This window comes from Echinops telfairi, unplaced genomic scaffold, assembly GCF_000313985.2.
Source record: "Echinops telfairi isolate 266 unplaced genomic scaffold, ASM31398v2 ScPeMD7_11;HRSCAF=52, whole genome shotgun sequence".
Classification (NCBI taxonomy): domain Eukaryota; kingdom Metazoa; phylum Chordata; class Mammalia; order Afrosoricida; family Tenrecidae; genus Echinops; species Echinops telfairi.
In genome coordinates this window covers 37,540,217-37,553,726 of record NW_022103908.1, presented here as the reverse complement: position 1 = coordinate 37,553,726, position 13,510 = coordinate 37,540,217, and the positions used below count along the sequence as shown (strand labels likewise).

The window sequence follows — 13,510 nt, the reverse complement described above, 5'->3', positions numbered from 1 at the left end:
ATGCCAAGCTATTTGCACAACGGCCAAGGGATGTTAAATGGCTCACATTTCCCCCTCCATTTGGTTTTGGTTGGCGGGAAAGAAAATGTAGAAAGCCTTCTATAATCTAGAAGCTATTTGAGCAATGTTTGTACTGTGTTACCTCTCATAGACTACTAGTAATATTCAAATACGGGTTGATTTCTACAATTTTATGAGACAACTTGCTCCATAAAGACATTTAGAGTCAATAAGCACACACATATAACCCTCTGGCAGTGTGGTGCTGATGATTAGAAAGGAAGAGATGTTTAAATGGGGACTGTTCAGACCATATACTTGGACTCCCTCAAACCTTTTTGAGAGCCCTATTAAAGCTCGCATTGTCTCTCGACGCCGGGCTTTGGGAAATGCGGCACTGCTTAGGGACTGGATCGCGCAGGTCCCAGCTTTGCAAGGCACACATCATCTCTGAGCCGTAAATTACACCGCATGTCATCACTTTTTCCACCCAAACTCCAGCTGCTGCTCATGAAAAAGATCAGGATTCAGACACAGCACTCGGGGCTTCGTGAATGTCTGCTCTCCCCCCCATCTCACTCACTCTCTGGACATGTCCCGTGTCCTGCGGTGGGGACTACCGTGGCTTTCAAAGATAACATGTCCACAGAATTAATATGCTCACATCAATGACACGTGGAGATGATGAAATTAAGTAAACGGTTCTGGCACAGCCCAGCATGTTCACCTGCCTCGGATGTTGCATGGCATTTCCGAAAATGAAAGTTGACCTCATTCACCAGTCCTCCAAATTACAGGTAAACCTCATCGCTCACATTCATTCAACTCATTATCTTTTAAACCCTTGCTTATGTGTCTAAAAAATCCAGAAAGGTTACTTTTGATGACAACTGTATAATGAAGATATATGCCACAGTCAAAAAGTCATGGATTGAGTTTGATAGTTTAATAATTCTTACTATAGGAATAATAAGAAAATAAACAGTTGAAACTGTGCATGTGTTTAAGCTGATAATTACAGCAATTAGCTCAAGAGTTTTATAGGAAAACCTTATCAGCTCATCTTAGATGATATTATTAGCTTATGTTAGGCTTATTTATTTCATAGTTTAATTATATCTTCTTGGTGTCATTGAAGTCAGCAACATGTTTTTAAAAGTTGCTTATGAAAATAATGAACATACAGAGGGGGCTTGCATGATTTACAAAATTATGGCTAGCATATGTGTTATTTTTTAAAAATTATGTTAAGTCCCTCAATCTCTTTTCTCATTCCCAACTCTAGTGTACATATTTAAATGTCTGGGATCATTTTCATTCAGCCAGTCTCCATACATAAGTTCTCCATACATATGGGTAATCTGAAAAATCACATTTCTGAATTCTCCTAAGAGTTTTATATCTGCCCACTAGTTTGCTACGCTCACATGCTTTCTCCCTGTACAGTAGTCTTTCTGTCTCCATAGTATTGAGTGTAACAGAACTTTGGCACGCTGTACACTGTTAATGCTAGACAATTCTTCATTCATAACACCGGAGGCAAGTAGAGCTGAGATTTTGGATAAGGCTGTGCAAATTGCTAACGACGATATTTGAACCACGTGTCATTGAGCTCTCTCAACCTCTATGACTTATTTTATTCTCTAAAATGAAAAGGCAATCCAGTTCTCCAGCTGCACAAATTGGAATAGAAAATGAACACTATCACAAACTGGTGTTTCCAAATACGTATTTTGGAATGTCCTGAGCCAACAACTAAAACTGGTTGTAACATGAGTGACGCTGATCTATAAAATACAGAAATAATTCCATGGAGACTAAAAGGTTAGGTAGAGAATATTTAAAATATGATCCTACAGTTAAGGATATGTGGTCAGCCTGAAAGTTTTATTGATTTCTCAAATGAGGTCAACACACACTCAATCTTTGCACCAAGTGAGTAAATTAAGCATTCCTAAGTAGGCATTCCGTAATGATTACATACTATTATTTCATACACGCACAGGACAACAATCCCTTTGTGATCAAGTCGATTTCAACACGTGTCACACGACCTTAGAGGATTTGCTGGCTGTCATTTTAGAGCCAATGTCCAGGTCTTTCTTTTGCAGAACCACACAGGTGCTTAACCTGTGTGCCACCAGTGTCCCTTTTCAGGTTAATAGTGAAATGTACCTCCATTTGTCTATCAGTTTGTCTTACTGGGGTGGCTGGTGTGTTACGCTGATGCTGGAAGCTAAGTCACTGGTATTTCAAATGCCAGCAGTCACCCAAAGTGACCTGTTTCAGCCAAGCTTCCAGACTAAGAACAGACAATGAAGGAGAACTCAGCTCCCCACTTTGGTGCAAGGAGCTCCTGAAAACCTTATGTGTAGCTTCGAAATATTGCCAGATACCGAAGGCCTAGGGAATGGAAGCAGAACATTGTGGATGATGGTGCCAGAGGAAGGACATGCAAAATGTGACTAAGAATCACTCAAGGGCACCCAAGGGCACTCAAAATGTGACTAAGGACGAGCTGCTTTCCCAGAATGGAGTCAACCATGGTGATCTGAGTCAGGTAAAGCCTGTGGGAGCGGATCTTCAGGATCTTTGTTGGCTGATGGGGCATGAGTCAAGGTAAAGGAGAAACAGCTGCAAAAATCAGTGAATGATTAGAATATGGAATGTGCAAAATACAAATCTGGGAAAATTATGTCATCAAAAATGAAGTGGTATGCATAAACATTGATATTGGAGGCATTAGAGCTGAAATGGTCTGATATGGGCCATTTGGAATGAAAATATCATATGATTTACTATACTGAGAATAACACAATCAAGAGAAATGGCTTGGAATGCATTGTCAAAAAAGACATTGCAAAATCAGTGATCAAGTACAATGTTGTCTGCAATAGCATACCTATCTGGCTTCAAGGAAATCCAATCAAGACAACTACATTCAAATTTATGCAACACCCTCAAAAGCTAGTGATGAAGATACTGGAAAATCCTACCAATGGCTTCAGTGGGAAGTTAATATTGTGGAATTCATTGCATTATTGTGTATCATGTACACACGCAATCAGGATGCATTGATAATCATTGTTGACTGGAATGCAAACGTTGGCAACAAGGAGGAAAGCACAAACATTGGAAAGTATGGACTTGGTGATAGAAATGAAGCAGGAGATCGCATGATAGAATTGTGCAACACCAACCACTTGTTCATAGCAAATGCTTTTTTTTTTCCAACAATACAACATGGAACTACACACATGGAACTTCTCTAGATATAATACACAGAAATCAAATGGACTACATCGGTGGGAAGGGATGCTGGAGATGCTCAATACCAGCAGCTAAAACCAGGCCGGGGGCTGACTGTGAACCAGACCATCAATTGCTCATATGTAAGCTCAAGATAAAGCTGAAGAAAAGTAAAACAAGTCTGAGAGCCAAAATATGACTTTAGTTCTTTATCTTATTTATTTTTTTGACAAGAAAGGTTTTTTATTGCAAGCACAGTGAGCAGAAGGAGATGTCTTCTCACACAAAGTGGCCGGAAGGTCTGCCATTAACTAAACCTGACAACCTTTCATTGGTTTGAAGAAGAGCAGTGAGCTCCTTGCTATCAGGTGTACATCAGTTCAGCCATGTGGGACATTTTCTTGGGGATATACAAGTACTATTCCATGTAGCATGACAGGTCCTCAATGGTCACATCATCCACGTAGACCCGAGTTTGCTCAGAACAGGACCGAGGGGACCAGACAGAGTCCTGGTGTGCAGCAACTGGGAGTAGTCCTCAATCAGGGCCCTTCCCTCGGGGACCAGGGGTGGGACACTCTGCAGGCCGGAGAAGGAGAACACTTCCATGTCATGCGACCTCTTAGACTGGCACTCCTTGCCTACATATGCACATGGCTTGCCCTGGAAACAGACCCAAAGTCAGAGAGATGGTTGGCCTTGAGACTTGCTTGGGAGCCTTGGGTAACATCAGAGAGCCTTTGTCGCAACTCTCTGACTGGAGCCCCAGAACAGCAGCTGGCAAAGGCTCGGTGACTGCCCCCATGTGAGCAGCATCAGGAGGAGGTGGCACACATTCCCCTGCAGTGACTCTTCGGGGACTGGAAATCCCAGTCCACTGCTGCCATCGAGGGACTCAGTCTGGCTTTTGTGCTTCAGCTGGCTGCTGGAAGAAGCAGTTAATGTGCTGCAATGTGTAAGCGTGGGAGAATGAAGGACGGGAGATTTAGACTGGCCTGGCGCTGGGTTCTTGCTGCTCCTTTCGAAGACGTCCTTGTAGAGCCATGGCAACTGTCTTTAGCGGTGCATGTGGTGTTAACTTTGGTGTCCTCGGAGGTTGTTCGGACTGATGTTCCTTCTCTTACAGACAGAGCTGCTACGGCCCCTGATGCATCCACTCGTAACTTCTGGAAGGCAGTGTGTAGACGTTCCTCCTCTCCATCCTTGGCTTCAGACTTCATTGTGAAAGTTCTTACACTACTAATGGATGTTCCCATTTATGCTTCTTATAGCTGGGGCCCTCCGGTGATCGACTGCCTACATGACCTTAATTCTATCCCACCTGAAGTTTGAGAACATCTCAAGAACAGATGTGACTCTGAACACTAATGACTGAAGACTTGATGAGATGTGGGAGGATATGAAGATCATCATTCATGAAGAAAGCAAACCATCAATAAAAAGACAGGAAAGGAATAAAAGACCAAAGTGGATGTCAGGAGACTCTGAAACATGTTCTTAATCATAGAGTAGCTTAAGCAAATTAGGAAGTGATTTATTTAGTCAATGAGCAGAATAGAACATTTCAAAGGGCATCTGGAGAAGACAAAGCCAAATATTATAATGAAATGTGTAAAGACCTAGAATTAGAAAAACAAAAGAGTAGAACATGTTCAGCATATGTTAAGTTAAAAGAATTCTAGAAAAATGTTTAATTCTTGAGTTACAATCTTAAAAGACTCTATGGGCTGACTCGGGAAGCATCGAGAGAAGATGGAAAGAATACACAGAAGCACTGTTCGTAAAAGGACTGGTCAACTTCCACCATGTCAGGAGGTAGCCTATGATCAACCACCCATGGTGCTGATGGAAGAAGTTCAAGATGTACTGACAGCAATATCCAAAACCAGGGGTCCGGAATTGAACACCAATTGAAATGCTGCAATAAGCTGATGAAGCACTGGAAGCACTCACTCATCTACGCCAGAAAATTTGGAAGACAGCTAACCGGCTAATTGACTAGAAAAGATCCACATCCATGCCCATTACAAAGGAAAGTGATCCCACAGAATGCTCAGAGTAGAGAACAATATTATTGATATCTCGTCCAAGTAATATTTTACTTAAGCACATCCAACAATGGTTGCAGTAGTTCATTGACAGGGCACTGCCAAAGGTTGAGGTCAGATTCATAAGGGGACTGGGAAAGGGGATAAACAGTGCTGATGTCAGAGAGATGTTGGATGAAGGCAAAGAATAACAAATAAGTTTACTTGTGTTTTATTGACTATGCCAAGGCATTTCACTGTGTGGACCATTAGAAACTATGGATAACCTTAAGAATGATACTTCCAGAACACTTCATTATGATTATGTGGAATCTTTACACAGATCAAGAGGCAATTGTGGGAACAGAACAAGAGAAGACAACATAGTTTAAAATCAAGAAAGGTGTGCATCAGGGTTGTATCTTATCACCATACTTGTTCAATCTGTATATTGAGCAATACATCGGAAAATACGGATTATAGGAAGAAGAATGTGGCGTTAAGACTGGAGAAAGGCTTATTAACAACCTGAAGTATGCAGATGACACAACTTTCTTACTGAAAGTGAAGAGAACTTGAAGCACTTACTGATGAAGATGAAGGATGCAGCCTTCGGTATGGAATATGAATCAATACAAAGGAAATAAAAATTTTCACAATTAGTCATGTGTAGGTATTTCAGCCTAAAAATGACCAGAAATGTTGCATCCAAAATGACTCCATACCAATGGCCTGATCTCACCATATCCTCTCCCATCTTCCAAAAGGAACCGATACAGAGGCGCACTTTGCTTTATTGGTCAGCGATAATAATAATCCCACTGCCACTGAATAGATTACCACTCATGGGGACCCTAAAGAGAGTTTCTGACTATGAATCTTTATAGGAGCAGACAGCCTCACACAGAGTGGCTAGTGGGCATGAACCACCCTCTGAAGGTCGTAGTCCAACACCGATCCCAAAGCACCACTGGGTGCTCCTTAGCTATTGAAACACACACACACACACACACACACACACACACACACCGCCATCCAGTGTCTTCTGACTCACAGTGACTCTACAGGACACAGTAGAACTGATCCTTCAGCTTTCCAGAGCTTTAAATCCTTACTGAAGCAGAAATCCACAAATTCCTCCCATGGAGCAATTGGTGAGGTTGAACTGCCAATCTTGCAGGTAGTAGCCCAATGCTTAACCCACTGTGTCACTAGCACTCCTTAGATTTTACAGTAACCATGAAGTAGTAGCAATTCTGACTTCTGTTTCTGAGATACCTATCAAGAGCTAAGTGGTGTATTTTCAGGCAAGAATTGACATCAAATTCCTAGATGATGGCGGTGTCACTTTCAGGTAATGTGTTAGTTCAGGTGGACCAGAGAAACAAATCCAGAGACACTCATATATGTGTAAGAGTGAGCTTTATATCAAGAGTAATTGTATATTAAGAAAACATCCAAGTCCAGTCCAGACCAAGTCCATAAGTCCAATATTAGCCTATATGTCCAATACCCATCCATAAATTCATCTTCAGACTCATGCAACACATGCAATGGAAGCTCAAAAGCCAGTGGCTGGAAAGTCTGTGGATCCAGTGGCAGTGGAAGCATCTCAGCACTGGTGTCAGTCTCCGCGTGGCTCATCCAGCTCCATCACTCTGACTCCATCAGTATAGCTCTATGTGGCTTGTCAGCAGGAAGACGAAGCAGCGAGAGAATGTGTTCCGCCTCTGGAGAGGAAGACAGGAGTTCCCAGAATCCTCAGGAGAGGGCCCCACACAGAGGCCTCATGGGCTATGACCCAATGACAGGCCAGACTCCACCCCCTCGCTCAAGTTGACAGGAGATTATGTAACTGCCACAGGTAATATGCAGATTGGAAAACAAATATTTACTACATTTCCTCCAGAAACCTCACTAAGAAAGGTGCTGTTGTTCTTGTTATGTGTCATTGAGCCCCTTGCCCTTCTTAGTGATCCCATAGGACACTCTGAGTAGAGCTGCCCCACAGAGTTTCCAGGGCTGTCAATCTTGCTGGGAGAAGACCACATCATCTTTCTCCTGCAGAGGGATTGGTGAGTTCGAACTGCTGACCTTTGGGATAGCAGATGGGTACTTAACCACTGCACCACCAGGATACCTAATGAAGACATTAAAATATATACATTCACAAGTACAAAGAGAACAGGAAAAGAAATGCAACGTCCAACTGCAGTGACAGCAATGAAATGCTGGAAGGTGGCAATCAGAAGGATGGAAGGTTACTAACTTTGGAAACGGGGAGTTTGGGGTGGGGACGCTGCGAGGTAAGTTGAGTGAGAAACAGTTCGCTGCCACAAAGCCACAGAGCGCCTCGGTGATTGGGGCTATCAGTTACCTTTGAAAATGGGGGTGGGAGGTCACTATGAAGCTGGAAGCCAGAAGCTTCATTGAAATCTGCGTAAGAAGCAGTGACACCCATCAATTTTCTCCCTGGCCCTGTTCAGGCCAATCAACGCCCACTTTGCCCCACGGGGAAAGAAAACAAGAGGATTATTCACTAGAGACACTGAGCCAGAGGCACTGCACCACACAAAGGATGGCATGGGAGAAGGATCCTAAAACCAGGGGTAACATGCCAACAGGGAAACTTCTAGAAGGTGAACCTTCCCACCCCGGCTCCAGCTGCTGCCCAGTCCCCGTCTCAGCCCCAGAATGCTGACAGAACGCATAACTCTGAGAGATAAAGGTGGAGAAAAGCAAAAGACAGAGAGAAATAAAACAAACAAAAATCAGTTCCCTTCCAGGGGATTCCAACTCAGGTGGACAGTGTATGTCAGAGGGAAACTGTGTTCTGTAGAGAAAAAAACTACAGATGTTGGCATGCTGCGGTCTCAGGAAACCCCTTAACCATATTATTTTATAGGAAAGCCCACTACTTAACCAAACCTAAAAGCCCCCCAAAGAACTTATAAGCAGCCCTTTTTCTTACTTCAAACAGGATAAACAGCTAATCATAACTCTGAATGTGAGAAAGGCCTGTGATATGAACTACATGAACCCAAAACAATGGCAAACACAGAAGAGTCTCGGGGAAATTAGGGGACAAAGGGTTTTAATATCTTAAGGACTTTCCTAGTTTCTGCAATGTCTGGGACATAATAAACTCTTCGTAAATGTTTATTATGTTTGGAAATAGTTGCTACTCAGATGTATGTTCTCTATGTCCTTAAATGCTCAAACAGGCAGAGAGAAAAGAACAATTTGGACAAGGGCCAGGCTTGTCTTGTTCTTGGAGTCTAGTAAGCATCTGAGACAAAATCCGTGCCAGTGACTTAATACAATGGATGCAGTACACTATGGTAAAATTATGATCACTCAATAATTCAGCTTTAAGGCCTTTCTTGCACAATAAGGAAAGTAGGTCACTGAGGACAAGGACTATTTCTCAGAACACCTAGGGGCTCGGTGTTTTACCTCTCTTTCTGGAGAGGGCCATTCAAAATCCCTAAGACCCTTTATTCCCAGGATGCCCAAATTAGTTCTAATGACTAAAACACTTCCGTCTTTTGAAGAAGCCCAGGAATCTCTGACCTGCTCAATGGGATAGCTGTCGAAGGAGCATTTCCTGTCAACTGCTTTCTGAAGCCATGGCAACTCGTAGCTTCTTCTCCGAGCATCTGCGAGTTCGCTGAGAGGAGACAGTCAGGATGACTTCTGCCAGGTTTATTCCCCTGACCTGCAGTCACTGCCACAAGCGGGCCAACTCAGCAGCTGGCTAATTGCTGAGTGACAAGCCAAGCCAGTGCAGACCTGCATCCTGGAAATGGCCCTGCAAAGTGACCCCGCTCCTGCCAAGGCTTGCTGCTCCTGAGACAGAGCATTTGTGCCCGTCAGATGGTTCTCCGCGTCTGGAGATACCACAGTGAAACCATTCATTGTGGTCAAGTCCTCTTACAGTTAGAAAAACGTGATGATGTGGGTTTGAATGACTCTCGTTCACATGGTTACAGTGTGGGTGAAAATTTAGAAAAAGGGTCCACTTCATGTAAATATATAATTATATTACTCCCACCCTGTTGGTCCTCCTAGGTTGGTTTCTCCCCTGGTATACGCGGAGAATTATGGTTGCTATTATTCTCATGCTTGGTGAAGAGGAGGGTGTACGCTCACAATAATAAAGCTGCTCACTGGGTTGCCTGGTGTGTATTTATTTGAGAAATTTATTTGAACTCTGCGTTCCTTCTCAGGGTGCCCATGCCCTGTCCTCAGGAAACCACACACACAAAGAATTGTTTACTTGAACTGATTTTAAAATGTATATAACATTTTTAAGTAACTTAAAAAGTCAAGACCAACTATATATTTGATGTTGTTGCTAGATGCTATCAAGTCAGTTCCAACTCCTAGGAATCCTGTGGACCACAGAGTGACCCTGCCCAGGGCCGTGCCACCCTCACAGTTGTTTTCCTAGACTGTTGCAGCCACTGCGCCCTCCCTTTTGGTCGTTGACCCCCTGTGCTTTACCAAGTATGATATGAATTTTATAAAGCTTAGTAAATACAATAGTGTGGAAGAAAGAGAGAGAAAGAGCCAGGTGACAAAGTAGAATGAAGAAAAACACTCACACCTCCAGTCATATGATCTACAGGGAAGGAGTCACAGCAATATTGGGAGAGGAAATTGGAATCTTTGATAAATGTCACCAACTAACAGTAGCAAGAGTGTTCAAAAAGTTGGTGTAGCAACTCTATTATGATTCCACTGTTTCCCACACACGCTTTGGTCTGAAAGGAAAACCCCTAGAAGAAAATGCGATCATAATATTAGGGACTTGGGCTTAGGAAATATTTCTTAGACTTGAAAAAGCAGTGATCATAAATCAAATATTAAAACATTGAATTTCATCAAAATTAAGAACTTCTGTTAACCAAAAGATACCATTTGGAAAATTAAAATGCTAGCCACCAATAGATAGAAGGCATTTTCAGCACATATACCTGGCCAAGAACATATATCTGGGATACATAAAGGACTTTTACAAACCAGTAATAAAAATAGACGGCATAAATTAACTAATGTGCAAAAGACTCGAACAAGAACTTCACCAAAGTGGGTACCCTAACGGTGGTCCATAAGTGTATGGAAACAATAATAATAATAAGCTTAACTTCATTTGTTATTCAAAAATCCATACTCATTGTCATGGAGTGAACTCCTGTTCATAGCAACTCCACCCAGCAAAGTAGTACTGTGCCACAGGATTTCCAGAACTGTAAACCTACAGAGCAAGGGAGAAAGTTGTAGCAGTCTGCTCTCCTGAGTTTACCCCATAAACCAACCCACCGCCAACTCTCGGGAACACTGAAGAACAGAGGAGACTGCTATATCGAGCTTCTAATGCTGTACATTTTTACTAAAGCAGACAGCCTCATCTTGCCAACCACTGAGCCTAGGCTTCAGTTCAGAGCCTAGCTCTTTACCCCGTGGACCCCCAGGCCTCTTCCCATGAAAATTCTATGTCAGCAATTCTACTCTCTTCAGTAGGAATCATTATGAATCAGAATTAACTTGAGGACAACAAGTTTGGTTTAAATCTTTTTGTAATCATTCTTCCACAGAGCCTCTGGTGAATTTGAACCCCTGACCTTTGGGTTAGCAGTTGAGCGATTACTCCCTGTGCCACCAAGGCATGCCATTAAAGAAGTTCACACTGAAATCAAATGGTTATCACCAGAATGACTAACATGCACAAGAGAGAGAGTGGCGAATGTTGGAGAACATGCAGAAGAGCAGCTCCGCCGTTGCTGGTGGAAGTTTAACTTACCAAACCGCTTGACACCATCTCTGCGCCTATCGCACGGTGCAGCAATTCCACTCCAGAGAACCTACCCAAGAGCAATGGAGCCATACACTCCCCCAAGGAGGCGTCATAGTGAATGTCGTCATGAAAGCAAGAACATGGCAAATGATCCAAATGATATTCACCAATAGAATGGTGCAGTATTTTAACCCAACAAATACTTCATAGCATTAAAAAAAAGGAAGAACCACCACTGTATGCCAACATGGCATGAACGTCACACAGCATTGTGTGAAAGACAAGAGATATGAATGAATGCACACCGTCTGAATAGACCGGATGGCAGTGAGCGTGCTGTTGATTTCTATTTATGTGACGTTTGCAGGCAAAATGGATCTTCCGTGACAGAAATCTGAATGATCGCCTCTGAGGGCCAGGGTGCTGCCCGGAAGGGACACAATGAGGCCTTCTAAGGGGCTGGAAATGTTCCACCTCTTGATCTGGTCTATTGTATAAATAAAAATCCAACAAGCTCCAATCAAGATTTGTGCACTTTACTAGAGATACATATAATTATATATAAACCTATTTATAGCTCAAAAAAAGGGGAAAGTTCTTTTTATGTCATAACTCAAAAGAAGAGAAAAGTTTGTTTGTGGAACATCTTTTCACATCCTCTTTCCGTTCCTTCACCTCGCTGGGTCTCCAGCCCCGCTTCCTCCGGTTGCCGTAGCCCCAGCATGACCCGCCGCCTCCCTCAAGACCAACAGCAGTTCTTATCCCACAAGCAGGGTCTGGAGTTCTGTACTTGCATCTTCCAAACGATTTCTTCTATTTGACTGTCAGTAAGGAAAGCAATCACGCCAAGTCACTTTTTCTAACAGGGGACCCTCCTTTCAGATTGTAAGCCCTCCCGAGGACAGTGACCCAGTGGCTGCAACCAGACTCCAGCCCAAGAACAAGTGTGAGGGTCGTTTTGCTCTGGTGCCCACAGGGTCGCTGTGAGTCGGAGCTGACCCAATGGCATCGAAAGGCACAACAGGATAGGTGCGTTCTAAGCGAGGATGCCTAGAGAGACCATTTTGACACAAAGGGCCCAATCTCCAGTTCGTCACAATGTAATCGCAGTCACCAGACCCATAGAAGATGCATGGGAACACTCTGGGTATCACACAGATCACCTTCTGCTGGAGGAAGACCCAAACAGGTCAGCAAACGTTCTTACCTGCACTGGGGCCTTCTGGAGACCATAATCTGAATAGTGATAGTTAGGCATGACCCAACCCACTTGATTATGACCTGTCACGGCACCTGAAGGGCAATTTGTCTTAGGACTTTCGGAAGACAAAAACATAGTAAAAGAAATAGGAGACAGATAAAGAAAGAAACAAAGGAAGGAAGGAAAAGGGAGAAAGGAGACAAAGATATGGATGAAATCATTGTATTTACATTCTTCAGAGAGACAAATAGGGAAACCTGAAAAAAATCTACAACCTGCATAAAGTTGAAACCTGTCAGTGAAGAAAAAGTTAAACATTTACCATTAACAGAGCAAGATTACACCTCATACAGTAAGACTATACCTAACAAGGTAAGACTTCACCTGTCAAAGCTGGAAATTTTGCAAGATCCAGAAAAACAACTTGGTCCAATCAGTTTCCTGCTCTCATGAGTTTATTGTATAAACACTTTTTTAAACAATGGTTTTTTAATCATTTTATTAGGGACTTATACAACTCTTATCAAATTCATACATACATCAATTGTGTAAAGCACATTTATACATTCACTGTCCTCATCATTCTCAAAGTATTTGCTCTCCACATAAGCCCCTGGCATCAGCTCATTTTTCCCCCTCCTTCCCTGCTCCCCCTCCCTCATGAACCCTTGATAATTTATAAATTATTATTTCGTCATATCTTACACTGTCCGATGTCTCCCTTCACCCACTTTTCTGTTGTCTATCCCCGAGGGAGGAGGTTATAAGTAGATCCTTGTAATCGGCTTTCCCTCTCAACCCTACCTTCCCTCCACCCTCCCAGTATCGCCACTTACACCACTGATTCTGAAAGGATCATCCACCCTGGAGGCCCTGTGTTTCCAGTTCCTATCTGTACCAGTGTACATCCCCTGGTCTAGCCAGATTTGCAAAGTAGAATTGGGATCACGATAGTGGGGGGAGGAAGCATTTAAGAATTAGAAGAAAGTTGTATGTTTCATCATTGCTATACTGCATCCTGACTGGCTCTTCTCCTCCCCGTGACCCTTCCATAAAGGGATGTCCAATTGCCTACAGATGGGCTTTGGGTCTCCACTCCACACTCCCCCTCATTCACAATGATACGATTTTTTGTTCTGATAATGCCTGATACCTGATCCCTTCAACACCTTGTGATCACACAGGCTGGTGTGCTTCTCCCATTTGGGCTTTGTGCTTCTGAGCTAGATGGCC

At 43.0% G+C, this 13,510-nt stretch overlaps 1 pseudogene; it reads right to left on the bottom strand.

The window, feature by feature from the left end:
• Nucleotides 1-3,613: 3,613 nt before the first annotated feature.
• On the bottom strand, nucleotides 3,614-4,469 carry LOC101660697 (annotated as a pseudogene).
• Between the last annotated feature and the right edge of the window lie 9,041 nt (nucleotides 4,470-13,510).